Consider the following 25899-nt stretch of genomic DNA (forward strand, 5'->3'; position numbering starts at 1 on the left):
CTATATTTCCTTCAGTTTACACAAGAGAATTAGAGGGTTGTGAATTACACAGTCAAATTGCAAAATAAATAAGTGATTAGATAAAAATGGAACAAGAGCATGTGTACTTTATTAAGTATTTAGTCTTTTGTTTTACTGGCAAATCCAGTAATAATTCTTCAATGTTTTGACAACAAACATATTCTGATTAATCTAAACATATTCTTATTGTGCAACAAATGTAAACACTCTATAAGTATTACTATAACATTCTGAATATAAACACTTTTTGTAATGCGGTTCTTTGAGGTATCGTAAAGTTTGCAGCATACGTTAATATAATATTACTTGCAAAAATTGTAAAAGTAAGTAGAAAAAATAAAACCTTCGAGCTATTTTTGATCATTTATAACAAGGGATATTTTCGCCTGCATAGTAACATTGTTTTCTCAAATAATTTATTTTTTGAGTGTTCATTGTTATTTCTATTCCTTAACGATTTTTTAAAATTATTTTCTGAACATTTCGAAGCTAGATAGAAAATATCATAAAAGTGTTCAACCACCCACTTTAAAATGTATATTTTTTCTCGAATAATTATGTATTCAAACTAATTTTATTCTTGGTTAATGTGCACCATGTACTACTTTACGACGAATCTAATCCATCTTTTGTAATTTCATATTGTTCTCTATATACCTAGTTTTTTCAGGATGCAAAAGTGAATTTAATTATTATGGTTTATTTTAAAAATGATTCACCATAAGAATACTATCATACTTTTGTGAACAAAAATTCATAAAACTTGAATAATATACTCTTTGTTTCCAATATTTTCTAAACAAATAAGAAATTTTATTTATAGATATTCTGAGACTATTTAATAATATTACTTGCTGGCAAAGCAATTTATCTTCTGCGACATGAATATTACAACATACATTTTGTTTAGTCTACTTAGTATCAACTGATGTGATTAGTCTATTTAGTATCAACTAGCAAACTAAGAAGTTTCAGATAACACACTTGTATTTCTTTTGCAAACATATGCTTTTCTGCATAAAAGTGTATTCCGATGTTGATATATAATAAATGACTGGAAAATTGTAACTCTATCATCGAGTGCTACAATATTTTTCTCACACGGCAGGGTCCCAAAAGTTGTAGCTAAAATCTGATTGCTGCATTGCACATCTGATAGAACATCCTGGGAAATGAACATGAGCAAAATTTAAGGTGTTATGGACCAGTAGGATAGGAGCTACGGGGCTTCAAAATTTGAATATAAAAACATTATATATTGGAATTATTTACATTTGAAGTAAATATCTTGAAAACCGTTAAAGCAATCAAAACAAAAGTTGCACAATATAATGAGAACAAAATGTGGTATCGAAAACCACAACAAGTGTTGCCATAGAGGAAGCAGTGTTACCAACTCAGCATAAAAATATTTTGTTTGATATAGCACCATACACAGGCGTGCACACACTTAAAATGCACTATTATCACAAAACATAACAGTGAAGTGTAGTGGTACAGCGTTGCACACTATTGGAGCTACATGTGCTGAAAATGTACAATGGAGAAGTCTGATATGTGTCAACAGAGAGTAATAAAGTAATGCACTAGAAACAAGTGAGGATTCTGAATTACATTTCTGTAGCCCCGATGATTAAGCAGACAACTCACGAAAACAAAATGATACACGTGGGGAAAGAAACACGTGTTTTCTAATTCTGTAAACTTGTTCTTGGTTATCTTACCAACACTTGGAAGAATACTTTCTTGGTTTCTGTCTTTCGTGTTAAGTGACATATTCTTTTACTTCTTCTCCTACATACAACATGATTATGTTTGTACACTGTAATATTGCCGTATTCAAATTGCAAAATATAACTATTTTATTACTACCTCATTTCGTTTTTAGTCGGCCGGGATAGCTGTGAGGTCTAGAAGGCTAGACAACCGACATATTAGGCATCGCGGGTTGCAATCCCGCATCGGACATGTTTTTGTTGTACTTTTCACCTAACATTTTGTTGTAATCTTTCTCTTTCATAGTGATTCGGATCCCACTTTACACTCTCATATAGATTCGGGGCTGACACAGGACGTAAAAGTGGCATCACTTAATTTCGCTTTTCAAATGCATCAATATTTTGTGACACTGCTGACATTTTGCTATGTTATACTATCTGTATTATGCATTTGAACTGAATTCGTAGTATGAGACCCAGATTCCCTTATTACCATCTGTTGCTACATATCAAACTTCTCCAATGTACATTTTCAGGGCATGTAGCACTGAAACCCCGTTTATGTTTAGTTATAATAGTGAATTTTAAATCTGTGTATACTTGTATATTGTGCTTTTTCAAACAAAATATTTTATGCTGAGTTGGCAATACTGATTCACCTATGGCAACACTGGTTCTGGTTTTAGATAACGCATTTTGCTGTCATTATATTGCGCAACTTTTCTTTTGATTGCTTTAACGGATTTCAAGATATTTACTTTAAACATACATAATTCCATTATATAATTTTTTGGATATTCAAATTTTGAAGCCCCGTAGCTCCTATCATTCTGGTCCATAGCACATTAAATTTTACTCATGTTCATTTCTAATGGTGTTCTATCAGAGTTGCTATGTGGCAATCACATTTTAGCGACAACTTGTGGGACCCTCGCATGTCAGTAAGCAAATGAGTAATAATCACATATTAATGACTATACAATAGTTTACAAAATTGTTATATAGGTGATATTAAAAAACTTGTATTGCCCGTAGGGTGTTATTAAACAAAACATCGTTTTTCGTCTAACGTTAGTCTGAATAATATAAGTGACACTTAATTTTCAATGTTCTTCATCTCTTTGGTTTTTTAAGAACTTGAAATTAAGTGAATAAATTAACGTATTATATCAATTTAAAAATGATTACTTCTCATGCAAGATTTCCCAATTAAAACTTAGTTTACCTTTCTAACATTAAGATTTTTTTTTTTAATTTGGCGAGTGTCAGGCAGCTCATGATTTAGAAGTTTATGCTATTGAGACTATAATTTCATTAAACCTCACATCATTTTATTAAAACTTTTGCTTACGGAGAACATAATATGGTATGTGGAAAATTTTTACTCGATTATTATAATAACGTAAATGTGTTCGTTTTTGATATGATTAGTAAATGCATACTTTCCCTTTTATGGAATGTGTAAACAAGTATTTATAATATTATGCTTAAAATAAATGATATGGCAGACAAGTGGAGCAAAAAGAAAACGGTTACAAAATAAATCAATTTGTACTAATCCCCAATTAGAATACGTAATTTGTTATGCTATTTAAATTGTTTGAGTGGAGACTTGACAGAGTGTATAGTCTAACTTACTCTGACTTTTAGTTTTTGAACTGCTACAGTAATTATTCCCCATAAACTTGTATAGGTGACTGTGCTGCACTTACAAATAATTTTAGTACTACATTAATTTTCCCTAGTTCTTGCTGATGCGACTTATTAGTTCAGTAACTCTTAGGTCGCAGACAATTGATTACATCACTCAAGTTAGTTCCTTACCGATCTTATGTTGAACCGTAAAACTGTAATAAGTCTTGCATTTGGAAAAGAATGTGGTTTGCGTTAAGTTCAGTAAAACAGAGTTTAACCTTATTTTCGTTAGTGTTTTCTTTTAGGGGACATCATTTTCAAAACACAAATTGGGTAATATACACAACGATGCAATATGTGTTAATGTAAGAACGACAAATTGAAAATCTTTGCTATATACACTTTTAAACAGCGTACATTGAATTAACGCAGATAACAAGGGCACTGCTAACACGACAATAAGACAAAGAATATAGAGCAGCAATATAGAAACTAAGAATATTAGGAAAATAACCATTCATTAGGGCTCCATTATTTTTTGTGTAGAGATATAGATGACACTGGAAGTGGTCAATTGGAGTCTGAAATTGAAATATTGGAAGAGGAACAGCTTCGTTGTAGCTTCGTATCCTTTGCAAGAAAGTATACCTTCTTCTCAACAGCAACAACATATATTTGTATTCTATCTAAGTGAAAGAAAACGTTTCATAACGCATCAAGTTATCTTAATTGGCAACCAACTTTCTATGCTTAGTTAGTTAATTTTAATAAAATATTGTAGCCATATGATATGTAACGAAATACTTACATTTATAATAACATATTTAGTAATGTACGTGTGATTTTCAGTAATGACTAAATATACCTACTTTCGGTTTACAAAAATAAAAACTTAACACTGTTAAGGTGACACATTCAATTCACCAATGCCAATGTGATAAATTCAAGGTATTCAGGACAGTAACTTCACATATGAAATACATTTGAACCAAGTTTAATACAATAATATAAAAAGATTTTTATTATCAGATTTAACTTCCTGTATTTTATTACCTCTATAAGAGACAAAGATGTATCTTCCGTCGGTTCATACCATTAATTTAACATCCCATTGACATACTTGTTTGTCCTTGTTCATTTTAAACTGAGCTCTATATTGTCATTCAGATACTTCAATGCACTACATTTATAAGCAGATATTAAAATAGTATTTCTACGAAGAAAATGTAAGCATGAATTTTATATTTTTTATATACTTGCTGAGCTGCAAATTCATGACCTTATGTTAAAATTTCTTTTTAGCCTACATGAAGTTACTGTCATTTCGTTTCATGTAAAGATAATTTTACATATTATTCAACATCACTGAGAGAATGAGATATTTACCTACCGACCACAATACTTTTTTTCATTAAAGTGAAATGTAAGTTTGACGACATCCTTAAACCTGCTTTATTCAACAATATCTGCTTAAATTAGAACATTCCCTATCATACCCACATATAAATTTAACATTATGGTTTCCTATATGTTATTTTTGATTCGCGCATTTGAAAGAATTTAGTCAGAATATTGGAAGCATATTTTACCTGCTTGTCTACAATGGATAAATTTAAATACCTATATCGTGACACATTCAATTCACGAATGCCAATGTGATAAACTCAAGGTATTCAGGACAGTAACTTCACATATGAAATACAGTTGAACCAAGTTTAATACAATAATATAAAAAGATTTTTATTATCAGATTTAACTTCCTGTATTGTATTACCTCTATAAGAGACAAAGATGTATCTTCCGTCGGTTCATACCATTAATTTAACATCCCATTGACATACTTGTTTGTCCTTGTTCATTTTAAACTGAGCTCTATATTGTCATTCAGATACTTCAATGCACTACATTTATAAGCAGATATTAAAATAGTATTTCTACGAAGAACCTGTAAGCATAAATTTTATATTTTCTATATATTTGCTGAGCTGCAAATTCATGACCTTATGTTAAAATTTCTTTTTAGCCTACATGAAGTTACTGTCATTTCGTTTCATGTAAAGATAATCTTACATATTATTCAATATCACTGAGAGAATGAGATATTTACCTACCGACCACAATACTTTTTTTTTTTCATTAAAGTGAAATGTAAGTTTGACGACATCCTTAAACCTGCTTTATTCAACATTATCTGCTTAAATTAGAACATTCCCTATCATACCCACATATAAATTTAACATTATGGTTTTCTATATGTTATTTTTGATTCGCGCATTTGAAAGAATTTAGTCAGAATATTGGAAGCATATTTTACGTGCTTGTCTAAAATGGATAAATTTAAATACGTATATCGTGAGCATCAACTACTTGCCAGCGTGTTCTTGTGACCGAGCAGGTGTTTCGCTCCTTATAGGACCAGACGGAACTATGTCTACAATTTTATTTTAGAAAATTTTCCCCCTTACCATTTTACTCCGCTTTACTTTACATATGACTTATTTTTTTTTACCTTATTTCCAAAAGATTCCAGTGCCAATACTTCCTTCCTTCATATTCTCCATTCGAGCGGCAATAATGAAGTTTCAATGGGAATATCTATAAAATAAGGACACTTTTTGCTTCGTTTTCATTACCTTTTAACTGTTCTACCACAAATGTTCAACATTGCACTTATATATTTCAGACTGAAATCCGTAGAAGTCTTTTCTCCAAATTTTCTTAATCCTCGTTTATATCTACCTACTTCTACAGTTAGCTTGTTTATGAAATTTCTTCACGAAGTTCCTAACTATTCCGGGACTTTCTTATTACTCGTAATAGTTACAAATTATGCTTAATTTACTTTCGTAATAGTTCCTAAACTAGCACGTAATTCCTTTCAATATTGTTAGCGGTCCCGACTTCTGATATGTTGTCCTTTTGTAATCTTTCCTACACTTACAGGCAACATATTAATTTCTTAACAAATGTTTTCAATTCTAAAATTTTTTTCGATAGCTTCATAGATTAAAATCCCGAAAGAATGAAAACACTCCACACCAAATAAGTAAATGAATATTGGTGTTGACTAAAACAACGCAATGGACTCTTCAAGTCATATAATATTGCAATCGTCTTCGGAACTAAATTAATACAAGAGCGCCATCTGCTGCAGCACTTGGTCAGCTAAAGGCACTGCCTTTCAGCTATATAATACGATGAACATCTAAGACACCAGCTTTGCTTGGGGAATTCTGTTATCTCTACAATTTATTTGGATAACCATTGTTACAGTACCATTTAAAACAACAAAGAGATCTGTATGATGCCAGCAGTCAATTCCTTGCAAGTTACGCAGTTTTTATCCCTAATCAACCACCAAATAATATTACCAATATTATATTATTTTCGGTAACAGTAACTAACAAAAATTGTCACAAAGGTTAAATTTACTTGCACTTGTTACAACATCCCAATATACTCATTCCAGATCTTGGGACTTTGTTCGACCCCTACGTCACTTCTTCTAAAGAAGAAGGGTTATGCAATGTAGAAATTGCAAAATCATATGTTAAATTACCTTATAACTAAGTGCTTATAAGAAGCTAATAACAAAAATATTTTGATGCTATATTTATTTCATCGACCGAATACAAATAATTTTTAATTCTTTCGTATTATTATTTCTAAATTTAGTTCTTATCCAATTTACTACGCAACAAGGAAAACGCAGGAACGCAGAGGTTTATAAAAATTGTAATATCATTCAGTTAATAAAACTGTCACTATGGTCTTTACCCCAAGTTGGTAGTAGTGTTCTTCGATTATCACTTCACATTTCATCCGGCAAAGTAAGTAGGTAATCAAACTTTAATTGCATTATATCATGATTCTAATTGGTATTTAGGTAATTAAGAACGATCCACTCTTCCTGAAGAATTGCGCAGTTGCTGAAGAGGATATTTATCATAAAATTCTTCCTAATACGATTATTATAACTCTCCCCGAAATAGTATTGAAATGATTGCAATAGCTTAACATTATTATGGAGTAAAGTAACAATTTTTTAACCCTTTCAGTGTGGGTGGCGAGTTAATGACAAGTTGTAGTAGCTAATTAGAAGCAACAAAGAATGCCGAAAATTTCATTGTGATTGCTTGAGAGGTTCAAAAGTTGTTAAAAGGTAACCAATTCCAAAGTTCTAAAGAAACCACACTTTTGCAGCGGTTCGCATCTGAAAATTACGCACTCAAGGGGTTAAGCAAGTAATTACAATATGTACATTTTGTCTCTTGCTTTACACTTTTCTGATCTTTGTCTTTGGGTTAGATTTCGACTACAATTTTTATCTTTACTTTTTATTAATGCTCAGTATTTAACTGTAGTTTCTTTCACAATCACATTATTTTATAGTTTATATTCTTCTGCACGCGGTAGGCGCCTCCATCGATCCCATTGTAAATCACCATTAAGTATTTTATTAGATCTTTAAGAAAGTTAAAAAATCACGTAAAAAACAGTAAAGTTCACTATTTTGTAGTACGGGATTGAGTAAGTAGAGTGTTATATATATGACATTCGCTATATTTTGGCACGTTACTGGTTTCATAATTGTTGAAAACGAATTTCTAGTATGAGCGATTGTTCTAATACTAAGTGTAATAACGATGTATGAAATATATAACTGTTAAATATATATTTGAGTATACTGAGTCAGAAGGTAATAAAGGTTCTGACGCCAAAGGACATGGACTGTTTTCCTATTTTATGATGTATTTGGTGCTTAAGGTATTTTAGAACGAAAGCTTTTTCTTGTACTAGAACGAAAGCTTTCTCTTTTACTCAATAAATTCGTCGTAGTTGAGTGTCACTATCTGAATGGAAAAATAGAAACCTACAATTCAAATGCTATGATGAATAGGCTACACTTCTCCACGGTTCATGACAAGATTTTGAAAGATGTACTTTACAAGGGAGTTGCTATTTTTATTATTATGAGTTCAATGAAAAGTTCTGGAAATATGTACATTCTTCCCAGTATTTTTGTGAAAAATCATGGTTTAAATATGTATATGTCTTGGAAGAAGTGGCTTTATATCCTCCACCAATTGAAAAAATTTAGTTTTGTCTAATTGTACTTTCAACTTTATTTATTTGTTTCCGTTTGACGAAATAACTACATCATTCAACATGGTACATCAAGTATAATATTAGATTTCTACCATAATTAAATTCTACTATTTCTTTAGGTACATAATTACTCCCTTAAGTGTCATCTTAAGTGTAAGGAAAGTATTATATTTTTATCTCCAATTTTCATCACATATTATTTATTTTACAATATTTTGTAGCATTATTATCGCCAATCATTGAAAGCATACTACACACACGATCACTATATTAACACCAATTCGATTCATGTAAGAACTCCTCCTTAACAAATGAAATATAGTTTAGTATTGTTTATTACATTGTATATTTTTCTTACATCCTGTCATCGATAACATTTACCTCTTAGTAATGACGTAAAACAAAACTTTTTTGGTATTGTGGATAATAGTATTATTTATATCCAATGTTTCATTTCTCCTTATTCGCTTTATGCAAGTAAATAAACTGTCTGGTCTCAGTAATAACAGTAATTTAACCAATTTATTTTCAACATATTTTTCTTGCTGCAAGACTATACATTTCCAATATCCTCCCCAATTAGAATTTTCTTATGTAATTATTTAGTTTTAGTTCTATTTATGTTGCCCAATTCCAAATATTATCTTGTTTATTTACAATATTTTAGGGAAATCAAGTTGAAAAACGCTATTTACGCTAGTTCGATTCTATGGTTGGGTAGCCAATTTGAGGCGTTCCTGGATGCGTACGTCAATTTGAAAAGTAATATTTACTCTAAATTGTATTCAGAGCTGACGTTAGGGGAAAGGAAAAAAATAAAAAAATGGGTCGCCGATATTATTCCTTTCATTACGCGATAAATATAGACCAGTGAGCACAACGCTATTTAACTCCAGACTCTTGCACACTAATGGCATCGTCGGTATGGAAAAAGAGGAAGATAAAAAAAATCATTTCAGAACAACACCACATACCTTGCAATCATGTTTATTTAACTCTCTTGTAATAACGTATAATATTGGAATTATCATTAACATTAGTGATCATGGACAGCTAAACTCAGTTGTCAAAAGGAAAAGAAACAAATCATATGTATTCAATCTTAAAAGATTCCAGAAAAACTTCTAGCGCCAACACAACTCAAAATGAGTAACAACAAATTTGAACAGTATCCTTAATAACAGTAAAAGAGTTGTTTACATTCCTCGACTAAATATTAGGACATAATCTTCGGTAGGCTGCATCACAGCTGGGAAATTACCAATTACATTACTGTTCACAAAACATATCACCGCAGAGGGAGTAAACATGTGGCTGCGTCGACCAACCTTCCTCCCCAAACACATAACGTTTCCACTACTTCCGCAACCAACTGTTAAGGGGATATTTCCCTCAGCACAACTTAACATTTAACAGCGGCGGTAATAATAATAATAATACTGTAGAAACATTATAGGACAAGATCAACCAGTAAATTAGACTCTACCCCTGACACCCTCACATCGGAAATGTGAGTACTAGCGTATGCCCACCGTCTTCGACGCGTCCTGCTAAACTAGTGAATAGCATTATAGCTAAGATATGACTTGAAGAAAACTAGAGGATTTACATAAAATTTGCAGTGTGGCAACTTAATACTTAGATCATGAAATATATAAGTATGTATATGTATATATATTGTGATAACTAGTACGGAGTATCCACTACCGGACAGACATGAGCTAGCTGTTGCTAATCAAGCTTTACTTCACCAACATAGTGGTAATTAATAGAAAATACGGAGTGCCCACTACTAGACGAACAAAAGCTAGATGGTAACGAGTGATACATTATACATCTGCGCAACTCGGGAAATGATTCCATCTAAAGCAAGAGAGAAACGGTGTTGATATCAGACTACCCCATCGGCGTATGATTCGACTTACTGGATAGAGAGTCACTTTCGTTTACTCGGACATGTTACGGACAAGATTCACTTGCAATGACATTATAGACATTGCAGAACTGAAATAAATATAGTATGTAAATGCACTGAATAACCAATGATTAATGGATGTATATATATTGTCTTTAGTTTATAAACGATTCAATCCACAGAATAAACACACTTCGATAAAAGTATAGCTTTGGATATCGTAAATGGAGACGACTTGAACGAATTATATGAACGGCGGACAAATTCCCTCACAGTTCCGGGACGACATTAATCCTTTCATAGAATGAGATAAAAGATAATGAAACATAGTTACCTCGGAAGGTAAACCAAAGCTTACCCAACCTTTCGCTGCTTACAAGTAGACAGCACCGACACCACAGGCCACTTCAAAGGGCTCCAGTTCGGACAGCGTCCTGGGGTAGCAAACGGTCTCCAACGACCTCACAGGCATCTCGGTACATGACGGTCGTAATCATAGGCATAGGCACAGCTTGACCAAATGGCAACCTTCTTTGATTGATAGCAATCAAATACACTCCACCAGGTAGACAATATCACTGCAAAGTTGCTGAAACACTCACGTTCACACTTCGACCACAGACGGGAACTTCACTGAAAGATGCATTTAAGTCCCACAAAAGCAGGTGGAATCAGACGACGAGTAACAAAGGACGGAGTCCCATATTAAGGAAAGCAGAGGCGAGGAATCGCTACGTCAAGAAGAAGAGGCCATACATAATCGAGCTTGGTCCCAGAGACAGTTCTTGGGAAAGGACTGTTAGACTTCCACTTACATCACAGCAAACGATTAGCGAGTATCAAGACTATCCTAGTAATATCCTGTACGAGCACGAGCTGAGGGTTCGTAGGTAATCTATTGTAGTTCACTGCACACACACTAATCTACCTTCACTATTCAGTCACAGCATCTCCTATTTAAAAGGTTCGTGATGGGAAACAATCATTTCACTACATGACACGCAGTAATCAGGTCAAAAGACAGGACGAAAACTACACCTCCGTTCTCACTTCCACCAGTTTTTCCCGGTACAAAGAGCTAAGACAAAGGGAGGGTGCGCCTGCATCCAACTCGCTCTCTGATTGGTCGCTTCTTACTACGCATCAGAGCGTAGTAACGAAACAACAACTTTAATAATAAAATATATATGACTAAATAAAAATAGAATTTACATAACCCAATGTTTATATACGTACGTTTATAGTTAACCCCTCTGTTTAAACGAAACACAATTTTCAAATTATTTCAAGCAGTCAGCGCTATCTTCAGAAGCTGAAAGATATCCGCTCGACCCAATCATAGACATACAAAAGAAAAATAGCATACTACGACTACACACACTAGTCCAATTGTCGACCATCTTGAATCCTTCATGAGGGTCGAGAATTGGGAAAATATAAAAGAAAATGACATTTACTAAGAGCTAATTAGACATTTCTACGAATAATCTCTTTGAGAAAATATAACGCTCAAAGAGGAACGTTTCATCCACCCAGGGGACAGGAAAAAAATAAATTATCCAAAGGGTCAGTTATTTTTGAACACCCTATATATCATTATTTAAAAACAGAAGATTATTTATGTGGATAATTTCGAAGAAGTTCATCTCTCCGTTCATTGGAGCAGTTGAATTTATTCAAGTTGTGAAAATTTTGCGTTCCCACACTTCCTCCAGTGAGGGTATGTAAAATCACTGAGTTTTTCAGAATCTTTCTAGCCAAGAAAGGGTCCGAGAAACATTTCATATATTTAGCAAATTCTCCTTTAACTGAAGAGGAAAGATGGTGAAGTCTTACCATTACTAGGTCTCCTTCTTCTAACTTAACCTCCTTTCCCGTTCGTTTCAAAAATTTCTTAGTTTTATTAGTAACCTTTGGATACAATGTAATATAACGATCTTGGGTAGGTTTCTTTTCTAGAACACCAGGCCAAGGAAAATTCTTTTTAAATGCTTCAATAGCAGAATAAGATAAAAATAGCTCTGCAGGGGTACAATCAATACTACTACATAACGAATAATTAAGAAGTTCCTGACATCGCTTAAGTACAGTACTCCACTTAGAATGATTATTATGACACTCCAAACGAATAGTTCGGTTGAGTTCTTTATGGCTCCTCTCTGCCAAGCCATTCGAGCAAGGGGAATAACTGGACGTTTATATTGATTTCATGTTACGCTCCTTACAATAGTCCTGCCAGGGGCGCGAATCGAACTGTGAACCTTTGTCTGAGACAATAGCATTAGAATAGGGAAACAAATAGAAATAATTCTTTTCCAACACTGAAATTGTACCTTTAACATGAGCAGTCTTCAAAGGAAAGAAACAAACAAACCTAAAATAAATATCGATAATAGACAAAATATAATAATAACCATTACTAACTGGGAGTTTCCCCGCGAGATCGACCGCTAAATGGTCATGAGGTCGACTAGCTTCTATATGGATTTCTTCTTTAAGTATTACTTGATTGGCGAACTTTGTCTCAGCACAATCAAGACAATCTCTGATATACTGTCGAACTGACAGTCTTTGTTTCTTCCAGTAAAATAAAGAACGACATAAAGATATACATTTCCTAGCCCCAAAATGATCACGTGAATGGACTATTCCAATTATTTCTTTTACTAATTTTCGAGGAATAACCAAAAGCCATTGGTTCGAATTCCTATGCTTGAAATATAACAAACCTTTATAACAAGTGGCATGTTCTGGAGAACTATCCAATAAAGACTTTAATTTAAGACCAAAATCATCATACTGCTGATTTCCCTGACTTTCTCCAGGTTGAAAAGAGACGAATCTTCAACAGACAAGAAATTGCCATGATACTCTTCTAACTTAGAAGGCACTTCCGGTGAATTCCTACTCAATGTGTCCGCTACAAAATTTAGACTCCCAGGACAGTGTTCGAAGACAAGGTCGAACCTTTGTAATTTGAGAAGCATACGAGCCATTCTTGTATCTAAGTTCTTCATAGAAAAAGAATGAGTGACGGCAGCATTATCTGTATGAATATACGTGGTTCTCCCAAGAATATATTGCGAAAAACCTTCACACAGAAACAAAACAGAGAGCAATTCCAACTGAAAAGAAGACAATGGAAGTTCGTGAGGTTTAACTCTACGACTAGCATACGCAATGACATTTGGATGATCAGACCCGCCAGGGTACTGTGCCAGAAAACCAGCCAAATTCTCTGAACAAGCATCCGAATGGATGTGGAACGGCAAATTGAAATCAGGTTGTCCCAACGCAGGTGGAATACTGACAATTTCCCGCAATTTATAAAAGTGGTCCAAAACTTCAGGAGTGAGCTTGTACTTAACATCCTTCTTAATGAGATCGTACAACGGAGAAGTAAGAGTCGAATAATTGGGAATAAACCGCTGTCGCCATCCCAAAATCCTAGAAATTGACGCATTTTCTTCATGGTTTTCGGGATGGGATAGCAACGAATTGGCTCATTATGACGTGGGTCAACTTTAACAGTCTGATCACTAATGACAGGTCCCAGGAAGTTGACTTCCGTCAGAAGGAAGCAACACTTCCGGAAATTCAGGGAAAAATTTCCACGCTCAAAAATTTCGAACACACGCTCCAAATGGGCGAAGTGTTCGTCTAGAGAAGTACTAGATATTAAAATATCATCCAAAAACAAAGTAACAAAATCTTTAGTACTCTGATCGAAGTAACTATGCATTACGCTCTGAAAAATGGCGGGCGCACTCTTGATTCCTTGAGGTAAGACCATCATTACGTACTGGCGTCCTTTATAAACGAAACTTGTACTGGGATATGACGAAGGATGGAGACCTACACCATAATATCCCGACGAACAGTCGAACTTTTAAAAGTATTGGACTTTCGCTACACGGTTCAATATATCACCTATTGGTTCCACTTGTGCCTAAGGAGCCCGAACGGGGAGGTTCAGTAGGCGAAAATCAATTACAGGTCTAACAGGACCAGATGCCTTGCGGACACAATGCATGGGGTTCCGGTACGGTGAGGTCTGTTCACGGGCTATGCCTAATTCAATCCATTTTTGTAATTCTGCCTCAAATTCCATTTCCAAGGATTTTGGCACAGAATAATACGGTCCTACGACAGGTTCTTCATCGGTTAATTCTATCTTGTACAAAGGCGTTCGTATCCTACGGGGATACTCGCAGAAAATATTAGGATATCGGAGTAAGAAATTATACAAACGTTGCTTGACATTGTTATCTAAATCTTCTCGAGATGAGATGTAGTCCTGAAATTCAGCTTCTGAAAGATTGGATTCAGGAACTATATGCACATCTGACACAGAAGGGACAGCTGAATTTTCTACTGGATTAGAAATCTCTAAAATATTAACATCAGAACACGAAAGTTCGGAAGGAAGTAATTCCTGCTTTTCGTATGGCCATTCAGTCCTCCCGATCTCAACCTTGTTTGAAGTCAAAGCTACCATAAGAATACTAGGTTGATCAGTCGAAATCATGACAAGACTACCATCATTATCACGCAATCTGAATTCCTTTCTCTCCCTGCCAACAACAGCTTTAAATTTGTCTAAAAATGGACAACCCAAGATAAGATCAGTTCGAAGATATTTTATAACAAAGTAACGGAATATCAAATAAATGACCCTGAATTATTAAACTAAATCTCTGGACACCTTGAACTGAAAACTTCTCTGTACCGGCAAAGGCACCCAATGATAAACCAGTATATGGTCGCAATTTAGCAGATGAGAATTTTAGTTTTAACTGCTTCCAAATATTGCAGTACAAAAGGCATAACTCAGATCCACAGTAATTGATACAAGTTAATTGGACTCCTCCAATGTTCCCTTTCACAACAGGAGAAGAAGAAATTGAATTGAAATGAAATGAAATCTTTAAGTTTTACGTCCCACGCTTATGCCGGTTAGGATAAAGGAGACGGTGATGATGAGAGATGAGTGAAATGGTGGAATGAAGAAAGTGGGAGGAAACTGGAGAACCCCGAGAAAACACACGAGCACGGTGTTTGTCCACCACAAAGTTCAGTTGGCGGAGGCTAGGATCGAACCCGGGACCCCAAGCACCAGAGGTGAACGCTCTACCACTGAGCCACCGCGCCCCCAGGGGAAGAAGAAAAATAATAGTCAGGCTTTTCTTTTTCTTCATCCTCTTCGACTACAAAGTTTACGTTAAATGAGATAGCATTATTGCTCTCATTATTGTTTACATCTCCAGATAATGACTCGACCAAGACATTTTAAGTTTTGACATTAGTTTCAGAATCATTATCTACGGGGACTCGAGAGATACGGCAGTCGTTTCCCCCGTGTTCGGAAAAGACTACAACCTTAGTTTTCCGAATTAGATGAAGGTTGATCTTCCCTTGGATTGGAAGATGCCTCATCTCGTCTCCTATCATTATATTGATATCTTCAGTTACGTCCTCGATTTCTTCCACGATAGCGGTTTCTACCATTTCCTCGATATAGATCATTATACTGATAATTATTACTATTACTGTTATTGTCATTATTATTATTTCTACTTTCAGTCTGAGCATAGCTTAAAAATTCAGTTTGAAAGCTACTGTCAACATGTTCTGAATTACGATTAATAATTTTAGCTTGCTTAGCGAATACTTTCTTTGCCGGAGGCCTAACTTCATGCATAGAAGTATCCTCAATCCCAGATAATAACGCTACTTTACTCATTAATTCATCAACACTATTATATTGCTGAACAGACAGCAAACGCATATCCCTAGGCGGTAAACAATTCAAAATTAATTCCACAAGTTCCAAAGTACTCGGGGTTTCGCATATATTGTAGTAACTTTCAACTACAAACCAAACGTAGTCTAGCAATGAAGCGAATTTTGTCTTATCATAACGCAAAGATTGCAAAGACTTCTTCTGTGCACGCTCTATCTGAGGCAAACAATACTGATTCTTAAAAAGACGCACAAAGTCTTGATAAGTTTTGATTTCAGGAGCTACTGAGCTATACCAAGCAAAAGCGGCTCGCACCATACAATTTTCTACGACCCGTAATCGGTCTTCATCAGTAAGTGAATACATACTTAAACATTTCTCAGGATCCCTCAAAAACTTCCTTGGGGCTCCAGGTTTAATATCCCCAGAATACGAAGGAAAAGATTGTAAATCTTTCTGCTTAATCGCAAAGGGCAATGAACTTGGTGTTATACCACTGAAGGTGGCAACACTGTTACGCGGTACTTGACTATTCGGTACAATAGTAGTGTGAAAAACACTAGGATCATAATTAGGCTTTAAATAGCTAGTATTAAACACCGGTGGGCTATTACTAAGATGAGAAGTGATCCCTCTCGACATTGACCATGTGACAGTGTCAGTAGTACGAGTATTATTACTTACATTACTATTATAAACAGAAGAATTGACATTTGGAAAGGTATTTAAAGCACTGGCAACCACTTTAGTTTCACTAGGGCTAACTGGCCACTCATATCTAATATCTGGTTCTGGTTGCACAAACACAGGTTTACTTGAATTACTAACAGAACTAGTAACAAACACATTGCGTTCAGCGGACGTACTAACGATAGTATTAACAGGCAAATTATCCCTTGACTCAGAAAACGACACAGGAGGGTCAACACTAATACAACGACGTTTACAGGCAACACCTTCCTTACTCAGGCTCCCACACTCAACTGACGTAAATTTCGGTCTCTCTAATTTATCCACTTTGCTGATTAAAGTTAACACTTCAGAGAAAAGCTTGGATTGACTAGTATTACACCCTTGTAGTTCAATTTTTACCTCATCACTTTCATTTTCAAGTTTTTTTTTATTTTATCAAACACAACCTTTAATGGTTTATGATGAGATTCAGCCTCGTTTTCTATAGAATCAACACGAGATTCCACACACGTTTTAACAGACTCAATACATAACTTATTATTTTCAATACAAGACTTATTACTGTCAACTTCTAATTTAATGTCATCTAACTGCACTTGCAAATCCTTTTGGTTAACAGTTAAAGAACTGCAAAGATTTTCTACACTACCTATTTTTTCATCAATCTTTTGCATAGTAGTGGACAGGCTATGTACATTTTCAACAATGCACTCCTGTTCTCTATCATTGTTAGCTTAAACTTTTTCGTTACTTTCTTTAACTCTCTGTTCAACGCTTCCTATTTTACTTTCTATTTTGCTATTAATATTAGCATTACTTTCTTCTATTTTGCTCAATACAAGAGCGAACATTTCAGCGAGCTCATTCGCCTGCTCTGTCCCTTTTTCGCTACTTTGCGAGGACTTAGGCGAAGAAAAAATGTTTGGGAGATGATTCATTCTCACGCTCCAACACTTCAGGAAAAGTATGTGCGTAACATTTAAGACAAACCCAAACAAAAGAATCTGAGCTAATAGCTTCAAAAACACTAGAAGTATCCTTTAATTTAACACAAACAAAATGTGACCATTCGTGACACCTGTCACAAGATATAGCACGTTTCTTATCAGAATCAATTTGTTCCGCGACAGCAAGAGGCTCGCTAAAACAAACGCAAATAATATCATCTCCATTAGGAGGAAGATTCCTCGATTCAGCCGACACCTTACTTACTTATTTATAAATCTAATGAACATGATATATATGTGAGCTCCATCCAGTATATCTCATCAACGCCAACGCGACAGTCTGTATCACTCATTTCTTCCCGCATAACACGACAACAACCAAATAGTGTGACATTTTTGACAATAAAATAATCCTACAGCTGAGTTCGCCAACTTGAAAAGCGCTATTTACGCTAGTTCGATTCTATGGTTGGGTAGCCAACTTGAGGCGTTCCTGGATGCGTACGTCAACTTGAAAAGTAACATTTACTCTAAATTGTATTCAGAGCTGACGTTTTGGGAAAGGAAAAAAAATAAAAAATTGGGTCGCCGATATTATTCCTTTCATTACGGTATAATTATAGACCAGTGAGCACAACGCTATTTAACTCCAGACTCTTGCACACTAATGGCATCGTCGGTACGTAGAAAGAGGAACATAAAAAAATCATTTCAGAACAACACCACATACCTTGCAATCATGTTTATTTAACTCTCTTGTAATAACGTATAATATTGGAATTATCATTAACATTAGTGATCATGGACAGCTAAACTCAGTTGTCAAAAGGAAAAGAAAAAAATCATATGTATTCAGTCTTAAAAGATTCCAGAAAACTTCTAGCGCCAACACAACTCAAAATGAGTAACAACAATATTTGAACAGTATCCTTAATAACAGTAAAAGAGTTGTTTACATTCCTCGACTAAATATTAGGACATAATCTTCGGTAGGCTGCATCACAGAGAGGATATTACCAATTACATTACTGTACACAAAACATATCACCGCAGAGGGAGTAAACATGTGGCTGCGTCGACCAACCTTCCTCCCCAAACACATAACGTTTCCACTACTTCCGCAACCAACTGTTAAGGGGATATTTCCCTCGGCACAACTTAACATTTAACAGCGGCGGTAATAATAATAATAATACTGTAGAATGATTATAGGAAGTACAAGATCAACCAGTAAATTAGACTCTACCCCTGACACCCTCACATCGGAAATGTGAGTACTAGCGTATGCCCACCGTCTTCGACGCGTCCTGCTAAACTAGTAAATAGCATTATAGCTAAGATATGACATGAAGACAACTCGAGGATTTACATAAAATTTGCAGTGTGGCAACTTAATACTTAGATCATGAAATATATATGTATGTATATGTATATATATATTGTGACAACTAATACGGAGTATCCACTACCGGACAGACATGAGTTAGCTGTTGCTAATCAAGCTTTACTTCACCAACATAGTGGTCGTTAATAGACAATACGCTAACATAAGCTAGATGGTAACGAGTGATACATTATACATCTGCGCAACTCGGGAAATGATACCATCTAAAACAAGAGAGAAACGGTGTTGATATCAGACTACCCCATCGGCGTATGATTCGACTTACTGGATAGAGAGTCACTTTCGTTTACTCGGACATGTTACGACAAGATTCACTTGAAATGACATTATAGACATTGTAGAACTGAAATACATATAGTATGTAAATGCACTGAATAACCAACGATTAATGGATGTATATATATTGTCTTTAGTTTATAAACGATTCAATCCACAGAATAAACACACGACGATAATAGTTAGCACTGGATATTGAAAATGGAGACGACTTGAACGAATTATATGAACGGCGGACAAATTCCCTCACAGTTCCGGGACGACATTAATCCTTTCATAGAATGAGATAAAAGATAATGAAACATAGTTACCTCGGAAGGTGAACCAAAGCTTACCCAACCTTTCGCTGCTTACAAGTGGACAGCACCGACACCACAGGCCACTTCAAAGGGCTCCAGTTCGGACAGCGTCCTAGGGTAGCAAACGATCTCCAACGACCTCACAGGCATCTCGGTACATGACGGTCGTAATCATAGGCATAGGCACAGCTTGACCAAATGGCAACCTTCTTTGATTGATAGCAATCAAATACACTCCACCAGGTAGACAATATCACTGCAAAGTTGCTGAAACACTCACGTTCACACTTCGACCACAGACGGGAACTTCACTGAAAGATGCATTTAAGTCCCACAAAAGCAGGTGGAATCAGACGACGAGTAACAAAGGACGGAGTCCTATATTAAGGAAAGCAGAGGACGGGGAATCGCTACGTCAAGAAGAAGAGGCCATACATAATCGAGCTTGGTCCCAGAGACAGTTCTTGGGAAAGGACTGTTAGACTTCCACTTACATCACAGCAAACGATTAGCGAGTATCAAGACTATCCTAGTAATATCCTGTACGAGCACGAGCTGAGGGTTCGTAGGTAATCTATTGTAGTTCACTGCACACACACTAATTTACCATCACTATTCAGTCACAGCACCTCCTATTTAAAAGGTTCGTGATGGGAAACAATCATTTCACTACATGACACGCAGTAATCAGGTCAAAAGACAGGACGAAAACTACACCTCCGTTCTCACTTCCACCATGTTTTTCCCGGTACAAAGAGCTAAGACAAAGGGAGCGTGCGCCTGCATCCAACTCGCTCTCTGATTGGTCGCTCCTTACTACGCATCAGAGCGTAGTATCGAAACAACAACTTTAATAATAAAATATATATGACTAAATAAAAATAGAATTTACATAACCCAATGTTTATATACGTACGTTTATAGTTAATCCCTCTGTTTAAACGAAACACAAATTTCAAATTATTTCAAGCAGTCAGCGCTATCTTCAGAAGCTGAAAGATATCCGCTTGACGCAAGTCATAGACATACAAAAGAAAAGTAGCATACTACGACTACACACACTAGTCCAATTGTCGACCATCTTGAATCCTTCATGAGGGTCGAGAATTGGGAAAATATAAAAGAAAATAACATTTACTAAGAGCTAATTAGACATTTCTACGAATAATCTCTTTGAGAAAATGTAACGCTCAAAGAGGAACTTACAAAGTATTCTTTATTATCTAATTTCTATACTTCAAAGTAAAAGAAATAATTTTTCTAAAATAAAGAATAAGTAGAAGTACAAGTTCAATACTTTAAATTTGCTGAAATGTATATATATTGTTCATAATATAGGAAAAACAAATGTACAAGAGACCATTTCGAATTGTACAACGGGCAAGAGATAGTTTGGAATTGGATGTAATGGAGAAGGGGCACTGTGAAACCCAGTAGACACTTGTGTGAAAACCAAAAATATTTACGGTCATTTTTTTCAATATTATTTATTTAAATAGAAATCTTAGAAATCTTTAGAAATGAGACAAAAGTTGGAGTTTTAAACGTTCAACTTCCCATCAATACGTTTATAGAATTTTATATATTCAAATATAGAACATAGAAATAAGCGTTAAATATGGAACAGAAGTTAGTGTTTTAAACGAAGAAAATCCAGGTATAACATTAAAATTTATTCTTACAACTGGACTCCTCTGGTGCATATACATTGTTATAACCTAAGATAAAGTAAACTAGCACAGTGGCTTTTCGTAAGATTAGTTATCTTATGATAGTTTTCATACATGTAGTACATAGGGCTCCATGTATGGTAGGTAGGTTACCAGTAACCACTAAAATTTCTCCGTCAGCTTTCCCCTAGATATCGCAAAATTTAAAAATTATTTCAACTTCTTCCGTGTAACTACATTTTTCTTCATTTTGTGACTCCTTTCGGGAACTTTTCGTTCATTTACAATATTTTGTAAAAAATGAGCTTTAGTTTTCTCTCCCAATCGCCTCCAAAATGAAGTTCTAGTAGATATGTAATGCCATTTTTCTCACCTGCAACTACATTTACGCCAAATTTATCTTTTTTAAGTGGAACACTATTCACATTCGTTGTTAGCTTCAAAGCTTTTCTTATTGTAGATTTAAAGTCAACCATGAAGGCCACTTCTCGTTGAATGAGAGCTCAAGATGTCAGGATATTCGCTCGTTTGATTATGATCCCTTTGCTAGCAGCAGAACGACAATGGGCAGTACGTGGTGGTTTAAGTGGAATTTTGACTTTCTCATTTCAGTTGGAAACTTCAAAATCCGTACTCAGTTTTAAAAATAATCCGCAGTTTTTGAAAGCATCATAATATTCATCATGCTGTATGATTTTCTGATTTTTCAAATCTCACTATGAGATTAAAGGTTTGGTCAGAATGTAAGTGTGAGTGACCTGCAACTAGGAAAACCAACTTTATTTGTTCGATGTACTTTGGGGCATGATTTTTGAACCAATACATTAATATAAACATTATAATAGTGTTTTTGATTTGGCCTGATCCATCTCTAATATACCTATACAATCTGTGTAATAAAATTTTTGTTGGGAAGACTCAAGATTTTTTGATGTACTGTACCATGCAATTTTTAATTTACCTTTTCGTTTCATGTAGTATATTCATTCGTTTATTATTCAACTCAAAATAAATGTAGAAGATTGGAATAAATTAGTAGAGATTATATTTCTGGTAATAATATCTTTAATCGTACATTATTACATAGTAATATTCCAAATAAGGTTATTTCAAATGGACACATATTAAAACCATCATCTTAATGTCTTATCGGAAAACATAGGCCCGATATTGGGAACAAATTCTCGGAATTAACTACCAATTTGGTTTTTGGCAGAATAATCTAGAGCCCTCTCAGTCCCTCTTGAGATGCCATATCCTTCCAAAATCCGGTTATATCCAGATTTTATCATTTCCTATTCGTTTTATATTTTCCGCCACGAAAACTCTTTCTTTTAATTGGGACTATTTCTGACGCTGTGATATGAAGGCACGAGAATGATTATTTTCGACCTGGGAAATCTGGAAGCAACAGTTTGCACCAAGTGGTACAGTAATATTTATGAAATCTCTGAATTGCCATTAAATATTCAGTTATATTTGTTTTAAATAATACATAAAGTTGCTGGAAGACGAAGATAGCCATGAACAGTTAATGTCTTCAGTAAAAACAGACCAAAAATTGATGAAATATAGATTCCGGTTAAGGGACGCCATGTTTGCAGATACAACTAGCCATGAACAGGTTCTCCAAAATGAAATGCATCAAATTGTCGATTATTGTTAAGACATTCCTGAACATTCTGAAGATTAGTGTTTTTCTCCAATTCGTTTTATCCTGAAAAGTATTCCTGTTAGGGTTGCGTAAGACCCATTCCTATATAGATTTATTCTTGTATGTAGTAAATGTGGTATTTTAAAAATTACTAACATGGCAGTACGTTTAGATTTCGTTGTAGTTATGATGATGTTTGTGATGTCAGAGTAAAGGTAAAAAGGGGATCCCATTTACTCCTGCATTGAGTACAGCTTCCAGAAGAAATAGGCTGAACAAAATCCATAGGGTTTCTTTCCCCTTCAGGAAAGGAACCTGTTCAATTATGAGTTTCAATATGTTCCTCTCGGCCTCTGAAAATAATTGAAAAAACATGTTTTAATTGGTAAAAGGGCCACTGGGATCTGTTTATATACTTTTCCCTCTTATATACTTCACAGAGCCAGTTCAATATGGTGACATTTGGATATTGTTTACGTTATGTAAAACTAACTTGGGCAATAACGCTGATTAGCTTGTGTAGTAATATGTAGTAATGTATGTTGTCTGCGTTTGTGTGGAATGCATGTAATGTGTTGTTATGAAACTTAGTGTGTGGTGCGTTTGTTAGTATTTTGAGAGTAGAAGTAGTGTGTGAGTGAAAAGTAGGATATATTTAAGTATGGACAGTGTATTATTATTTACTTCTTCACCTCTGCTCCGTCATAATAAATTTCTTAATTCATATTCAAAATTAATAGTTATTCTGAATTGTGATTAAGTGTACAAAGGTATATTCGGTTCTGCACAGGTTGATTACATACTACTAACGCCATCTTAGGTACGTTTAATAACTAGTGTTTTGTTGCTGAAAACCGTAACTATTTGGTCATCCTGAAATTGACCTTTTTTACCTGATTAATTATGAATAAAGACCAGTTCTAACCTATATAGTTAAATATTCAGATGAATTGATATAAAATTGACCGTTCCAAAAACTCACAATTTTCTGCATAGTACAGTAACCGAGATATTAACAAAATTGAACTTTGAGTCTTCTCTTAAGCAGATGTTATTCTGTATAATGTTATTTTTCCGCTGCCAGACTGCAATGTCGATTTCTTTCGTATTCGTTTTTAACGAGAATGAAACCCACTGTTGTTACCATAATACATCATATTTAAATAATATCTGCACATATACTGGTATACAATTCTTAAACTGCGAAGTGGAATAAAGTACGTTTTCTGTGGTAAGAGGATGTTGCTTCCTACGATTTCTTATGTACTAGTTAGTACGCGATATTTCTATAGTGGCCTATAGGTTTTGAAATATGTAATGAAGCCTTTGCATAGTTTTGGGCATAAGTATAAGATTTAGTGTGTCTAAAAATAAGTTGACTTCGTAGAACATAATTAAATGTATAAATGAGAAATGATAACAGTAATTATATAATTAATTATATATATATATATATATATATATATATATATATATATATATATATATATATATATATCGTGATTACGTGCCTGCCTCGTATATTAAAGGTCTACTTTTAAATAGCAAAACTGAGAACACGAATTGTTATGATTATGCGCGGATAATCAGTTGATTATATAAAATGTCGGATTCCTTTTCATTTTTAAAATGTTAATACCTAATAGTAAATTATTCGTCGGGATTGTTAAGTTGAATGTGTAAATATTTATTGAATATATGCATATTATGAGATATAAATATATGTGAATCGTAAATATGATAATGAAGCGAAATGTAGAATATTTAATTGAGAAAATGAATATGTGTAAAGGGCTCAGTACCTACCTTGAATGATCATTGGTTGGCATAGTTCGAAACATCCGAGGAGAGTAAAATATAGAATGTAGAATACCGCTGCATAGTAGATAATTTTCCTACATACTCGGTAATTTTGTGAAATATTATAGATTACTTTTGACTTCTTTTGACATAATCTATATTGCATGTAATATGGAACGAAGGTAGGTCGTAATCATAACAAATCTCCATTCAAGTGATAAACCTAAGGATCTTTTGTGAAAGTGTACCTTAAGTCCTCCCTTCATATACAGATCCTTGAATTTGATCAGTGTTTCTCCGTCACAGTGACCGTGATTTCAATACCAAAGAAAAGTACCGTTGAACCTTTATGATTCTCATATATTTATACGTTCCATAAATAAATTACTAGAAGGTGGGTCCAGTTAATAAACGGGTGACTCAAAGCTGGTCTTGAAACTAATTAGGAATTGAAATTAGCACAGGAGAAAGATATCCTACGTAATTATAAAGACAAAACTTCGTTTTTTCTTGGAACCCAAAAGTGGGAGTGCGTCTACAGACGAAATTTGTGTCAAATACATGAAATGACTTAATCCTATGAATACATGTAAAAAAATAAAATAGAGCGAAATAAATGGTCACTACAAAGAGTGCCTAGTATTTGTGTGATATTGACGCTCATCTCAACTTACGAGATAGGACTCGTCAACTTCATACAAATTTTTCACATGTGACATAAAAAACGCATTATAATCCATAACTAAAGCATTTTTTCTGTTCTTCCTTCGTAGTCCTCTTTTCTTTAATTATTTACTATATTGTATAGTAATTGTTAAATTTACTCATTTGTATCTGACGATCTAAAGTTAAGAGAAAATATCTAATATATTTAAATACTTTTTCTTCTTCTCCTCTACATTAATAAGTATATATATATATATATATATATATATATATATATATATATATGTGTGTGTGTGTGTGTGTGTGTCTTTATATCATTGCAAAGCTATTATTTTACTTAATATTTGG

At 34.4% G+C, this 25899-nt stretch overlaps 1 protein-coding gene across 1 annotated transcript in view; it reads left to right on the forward strand.

The window, feature by feature from the left end:
• The first annotated feature begins 243 nt into the window (after nucleotides 1-243).
• LOC145683403 (hemolymph lipopolysaccharide-binding protein-like) overlaps nucleotides 244-25899 on the forward strand; it is a 350131-nt gene continuing 324475 nt past the window's right edge. The window contains exon 1 of the mRNA XM_081754739.1: nucleotides 244-344. The gene's annotated coding sequence lies outside the window, so the exon portion shown is untranslated. The remainder of the gene's footprint in view (nucleotides 345-25899) is intronic.

The sequence above is a fragment of the Thermobia domestica genome, chromosome 4 (assembly GCF_964235325.1).
Source record: "Thermobia domestica chromosome 4, izTheDome1.hap1.1, whole genome shotgun sequence".
NCBI lineage: Eukaryota > Metazoa > Arthropoda > Insecta > Zygentoma > Lepismatidae > Thermobia > Thermobia domestica.